Below are 5,737 nucleotides of genomic sequence, written 5' to 3'. Positions count from 1 at the left end.
GTAGCATTGGCCTTCATCAGGATGAGTGAGTCATCTGCAAACAAAAGATTTGACACTGCTGGTGCATCATGACAAACTTTGACCACCACGAGGTCGCCTTTATTTTTAGCCCTGGAAAGCAGGGCAGTTAGTCCCTCCGTGTAGAGAAGAAAAAGATATGGCGAGAGAGGATCCCCCTGACGAAGCATAGCTACTGCTACACAATGGGATAATGATATGGTTGAGGTTCTTCTCCAACGTAACAATTTTTTTACTTCTAAAAGCGCGCATAGCGTCTAGTTACTCTTAAACCCCATCATAGTGGGCCTCTTATAAGCTGGGCTTGCATGGCCGTTGGGATATTTGCACTGCATGCAACGGGGGTGGAGAGAAACCTTTCACAAGCACATCAGAGAGAAACTTTTGCCTAAAAAGGGGGCACCCCTACTTGGAATATCCTATTTGACGCGTTTTGCATCAAATTGTCGAGGTACCGCACACCCCTTTGACTCGTTTGGGCCGGCCTGTTTATTTCCTGTTCGCTGTCCCCCTTCCTCCCTCGACCGCTTCATTCGTTGTCTACAGAGAAGCTTTCCCTTTCTCCTTCGTGCCTGGATCCCCTTTTCCTCCGTCGTTCGACCGCTTTTATCACCTGCTTCTTCCTCCGGGATCCTACTCCGGCAAGAGAACGCCGATCTCGTAAGGCACCGCTGGGTCGCTGTGCTTCCTTTTCATACGCGCCACCGCATCAGATCTGGCTGACTTTGTCGCGTTGGATGTTTATTTGCAGGTCGCCGGTGTCTCCAGCGGCGGCGTCTGCGTCGTCTAGGGTTCCGACAAGGTCGGCGTCGTCTAGGGTTCTGACAAAGTCGGCGTAGTCTAGGCCCCCGTCAAGCTTCGTCAAGCTCGGCGTCGACAAGGTAAACGCGCCCAAATTCTCCTGTTATGGACCTTGCTCAGCGTTGACAAGGTCCATCCCCGTACGCGCCGCTCTGCAGCGTCACCTGCACCGACGCTCCCATCTGATTGTGTTCACCCCTTTGCCGGCGGCAGGTGCGATGGGCGGAGGCAGCGACGGGGAGTGGAGCTCGTTTGGATTGTAAGCCAGAAGTTGTCCTCGGCATCCCGAGCTTGATTTCCGCCTTGGAAGGTAGCAAGTCTTCTTCCCTAAAAAAAGTCTTCTACGTACTAAACAAAACTGAATTCTCTCAGAAGGAAAGTTCTGAAATGAGGCATGTAAGTAGCAGGCTGAACTCAGATCCCATTCGACATGCACATGACATGCCGTGATGAATGATGATGCTTGTGTGATGAGCTGCGCAACTAGGCCAGCTTTGTTTTCATACACTATAGCTTGTCTCATGTTTTGGTTTGAATTATGTTTACTTTCTGAATGTGTGAGTTCTGGTTGGTTTCTGATTTCTGAATGTGTTGTGCTTTGTTCTTCTGCAGCCCATCCTGCACAGGGGGTAGGCGTGGACGTGAGGCTCCAGGGTGCTACTACCGCGTATGGCCGGCCCCGTAGTCCCGTGGATAAGCAGCGGTAGGGACATACATAGACTGAAATATGAACTCAACTGAACATCTGGACTCCTGAATCCGTGCATAATGTCATGTGGAGCGTTTTTTATTTGATTTGGATGTTTCTGAGATTAGACAAGGGGTTGTGTTTAGAGATTTCGGATTCAGAGGTATGATTCAGCATGCTATTGTTAGGAGGTTGTGTATTCTGGCACTTGGCCTTGGGATTTTTGTTTTTGTTTTTTGATGATCGTAGGGTGGTTTGTGTAGGTTGACGTAGAAGTTTTTCTATGTTTTAAAAATCTTACGTTTATTTTACGTATTTTGTAGCAGCAACATGGATTAGTTCTTGAGACTTGTTAGCATGTATATTAGGTTTTCTTCTATTCAGCCGTTGGTAAGCAAGCATCTATTAACATTTAGGTCGCTTGTCCATATTATAGGCTGGAGTAGTTTTGTAAATGCTAGGCCATGAATTTATTCACATGTTTGTATTGATAAACGATGCATGTGTTGCATCCTACCCGCACGACTTTGTTTTTTTAATGTTGAAAAGTTTTCTTTAATTTGCATTTGATGCCGTAAATAGTCCTTTGCATGCACAGTAGAGTGTTCTGGTGTTTTAGGTAATTTCCTCTGTTGCTCTAGGAGCAGTACTACCATTTTTTTTCACACTATATTTGTGAAATTATACAGATAAGAATTCTGTGGTTAATTGCAGCATTTTGGGTGGACATAGTTAGTTAACAATGATTTTGTAGTATGGTGTCATTCATCTACCATACTTCTGTATCATTTTCCTTGCAAGTATTATCATAACATGATTATTCATGGTGTTCTTGTCCTCTGTGTTGCTTAGCTCTTATTTGTTTGGGCACACACACAAAAGCAGAACTTGTCTAGCAATCCCTTTTAAGTACTAACATAGTTGTTTGATCTTTTTACTATCATTGATATAGTTTGTTGACCTTTTTTCTATCCTAATGTATTTAATGTTTTCATTATCATGCTTTCTTCTGTGAATAGCACAACTATCAGTGATTCTAAATACTTGAATTATGGTCCTTGAATAACACTTGAATAATGTTCCTTGGAAAATGTTTCTCTACATACTTGAATTATGTCCCCTAATAATGTTCACTTTGAAATGTTCATTCAATAATGTTCCTTGGAAAATGTTCCGCCAATAACGTTCCCTACAAAATTGTTCCTTCAATATTTGATCCCTAAATTGTGCCCCTTTCAATATGTTCCCTAAATAATGTTCCTTGGAAATTGTCCATCGAATAATGTTCCCTAAATACTTGAATTATGTTCCTTGAATAACACTTGAATAATGTTCCTTGGAAATAGTTCCCTAAATAATGTTCCGCCAATAATGATCCCTACAAAATTGTTCCTTCAATATTTGGTCCCTAAATTATGCCCCTTTCAATAATGTTTCCTAAATAATGTTCCTTGGAAATTGTTCACCGAATAATGTTCCCTAAATACTTGAATTATGTCCCCTAATAGTGTTCACTTGGAACTATTTCTTCGACAAAGTTTTCCGCTCAATATTTTGTGATCCCTAAATAATGTTCCGCCAATAGTATTCCGCCAATAATGTTCCCTACAAAATTGTTCTTTTAATTTTTTTTTGTTTCATAAATAATTTTCCTTTGAAACTGTTCCCTAAATAGTGCCCCCTAAATACTTGAATAATGTCCCCTAATAATGTTCATTTCGAAATGTTCCTTTGAATAATGTTTCTTCAATATTTTGGACCCTTTGTTCAAATAGTGTTCGCTAAATAATGATACTTGAAAAAAGTTTCCCTAATTTCTTTAATGTTCACTTCAAATTGTTCCTTCTATAATGTTCCCTACAAAATTGTTCCTTCAATATTTGGTCTATAAATAATGTTTCTTCAAAAATGTTCTCTACATAATGTTCCCTAAATACTTGAATAATGTTTCCCTAATAACGTTATATTTGGGAATGTTCCTTTGATAAAGTTTTTCGCTCAATTTTTTGTATGCCTCCAATAATGTTCCCTACAAAATTGTTCCTTTAATATTTGTTTCCTAAATAATGTTCCTTGGAAATAGTTCCCTAAATAATGTTCCGCCAATAATGTTCCCTGCAAAATTGTTCCTTCAATATTTGATCCCTAAATTATGCCCCTTTCAATAATGTTTCCTAAATAATGTTCCTTGGAAATTGTTCACCGAATAATGTTCCCCCTAAATACTTGAATTATGTTCCTTGAATAACACTTGAATAATGTTCCTTGGAAAATGTTTCTTTAGAGCGGATTTTTTTACATCATGAACCTGTACTACAGTGGCGATGCATTTCTGCCTACAATTATTGCCGTGATCTACAACTTCAAGCCTTTGTTTGCTGCTACATACGGAAATACTACTTTTAGCATAGGAAATTTTGAGTCGAGATTTCTACCAGCTCTGAAAGTCAATTTCAGGTGCCTTCTCTATTTTTTGGAACTCTCTCATGTGCTTTTATATGAGTGATGAACAACTTCTTTGTTCTATACTCTCAATAAAAGATAGAAAGTGTTTTGAAATGTCTGGAATTTCCATGTCTTTCTTTTTTTGTACAGGTATGACTCAAGAGTTTTCCTTCTTCATATCTTAGCAACTACAGAGGTCTCGGAATGGAGGGTTTCTCTAATGTAAGTACCCCCTGCCCCTAATTTCTCCCACGAAAACAGTTCCATTCCATTTTCCTGATTCTTCGGAACATAACATAAATTGAACTGTAACTTTCCTTGAATTCTGAAGGATGATCTACAAGGTCTACATGAGAAATTGCTTTTCGAGATTGTCACTTGCAAGGACAATGAAATTCAGCTGCCATTTGTAACTTCTTTCCTGCAGAGACATGTAAAATCCCTACTTCTATTTATCGCAAGTACAGCAGACCATAATTTCTTTGGTAGACACTTGTTTTCCTTGGTGCGTAGGTTGCAATTAATTTCAAATTATTTCTGCTTCAACAGGGTTTCCGCATGTTCAAATAAAGATTTCAAGGCAATCATTTTTGAACCCACATATGAACACATCTTATGTACCAACTAACATATTTCCCTTTTTATTATCAAGGGTCCAAATGCAACAGAATTTTCCAACTCAAAGGAATAGTACCGTGAGGGAACTCTTCTATTTCTTTATTAGCTGTAAAGAAGGTTCCCCAATGAAGCTGTTCCATTGGTTTCCCAGTGATACTTTGTGTCATTACTTTCAGTTGTAAAGAAGGTTTAAATCTGCAGAATAAGTTTGTAAAGAAGCTCAAACATGCTTCTATACTCATACTTTCTTGGATTTTCAATTGTTTTAACTAGCAGTTGAAACAACAAAAATCCTCTTTTGTATGTTCCTTGTCTTTGTGTATGGTCTTGTTGGAAATCTTCTTCACAACAGTTCAACAAACAGTTGAAACACACAGAAACAACAGATTACTTTTCCAGATTGTAACTTTCAAGGATAATGAAATTCAGCTTCCGTTTGTAACTTCTTTCCTGTAGAGACATGTTAGTTCTCCATTCCTTTTATTCCAAGGATAATTGAGAATTTTGTACCTCCTTTTATCATGTTCTATGTACTGATAAGTACATTTTTCAGTTAGTCTAATCACATGTGTGTTTCAAAAGGGTTTCCGAATTTTCAAGTGAAGCATTGAAGATCAATCATTTTTCATTTCCCCACATCAACTAAGCTTAGGTAACTTCATGGTGTTTCTTACCCAAAGAATTTGTAATTTACAAATGTTTACGCCTTATCTTTCTTTGCAAGAATATACGTGTCATGCATTTTCTCCCTAATGCCAACTATCCTTTTTTTCCTTTCTTATTCTGAAGGGTGTCACTGCCATTATTACTACAATCGAAATTGCACTACGAGAAGTGATTTGGAATCAAAGAGAAAATAACATGGGGAAAATGTTTCCTTCATGTTCCAATTTTTTTTCTGTTTCTTTGGATCTTGCCATACTTATTACTGGTTCTTTCATTCAGTTTGTAAACAAGGTGTCATAAGAACAGAAATAGTTCCTGAAGAAGTTGAACCAGTTCAGTCTTAAGATTTGTATACTCTTTCCGAAACATTTTTTTCTCCATTTTTTCCTTCATGGTTCAGTGTTTTTTTTCTCCATTTTCCTATTTTCAATCTCAACACAAACAGCAGAACCACAACCAGAAATAGTTCCTGAAGAAGCTGAACCCGTTCAGTCTTAGGAT

At 38.5% G+C, this 5,737-nt stretch overlaps 1 long non-coding RNA gene across 4 annotated transcripts; it reads left to right on the top strand.

The window, feature by feature from the left end:
* The first annotated feature begins 489 nt into the window (after positions 1-489).
* On the top strand, positions 490-4,873 carry LOC119295379. Of its 4 annotated transcripts, none has more exons than XR_005143960.1 (8): positions 490-678; positions 770-899; positions 1,033-1,129; positions 1,432-1,522; positions 3,827-3,964; positions 4,103-4,174; positions 4,284-4,385; positions 4,502-4,873. It is a non-coding gene; the product is annotated as an uncharacterized LOC119295379 (long non-coding RNA). The 4 variants fall into 4 exon arrangements; XR_005143959.1 differs by having other exon boundaries at positions 3,792-3,964; XR_005143958.1 differs by lacking the exon at positions 3,827-3,964 and having other exon boundaries at positions 4,605-4,873.
* The last annotated feature ends 864 nt before the right edge of the window (positions 4,874-5,737 follow it).

This window comes from Triticum dicoccoides, chromosome 4B (genome assembly GCF_002162155.2).
Source record: "Triticum dicoccoides isolate Atlit2015 ecotype Zavitan chromosome 4B, WEW_v2.0, whole genome shotgun sequence".
NCBI classification, from domain to species: Eukaryota; Viridiplantae; Streptophyta; class Magnoliopsida; order Poales; family Poaceae; genus Triticum; species Triticum dicoccoides.
The sequence above is the reverse complement of the archived record's forward strand: the minus strand, read 5'-3'. Positions and strand labels throughout refer to the sequence as shown.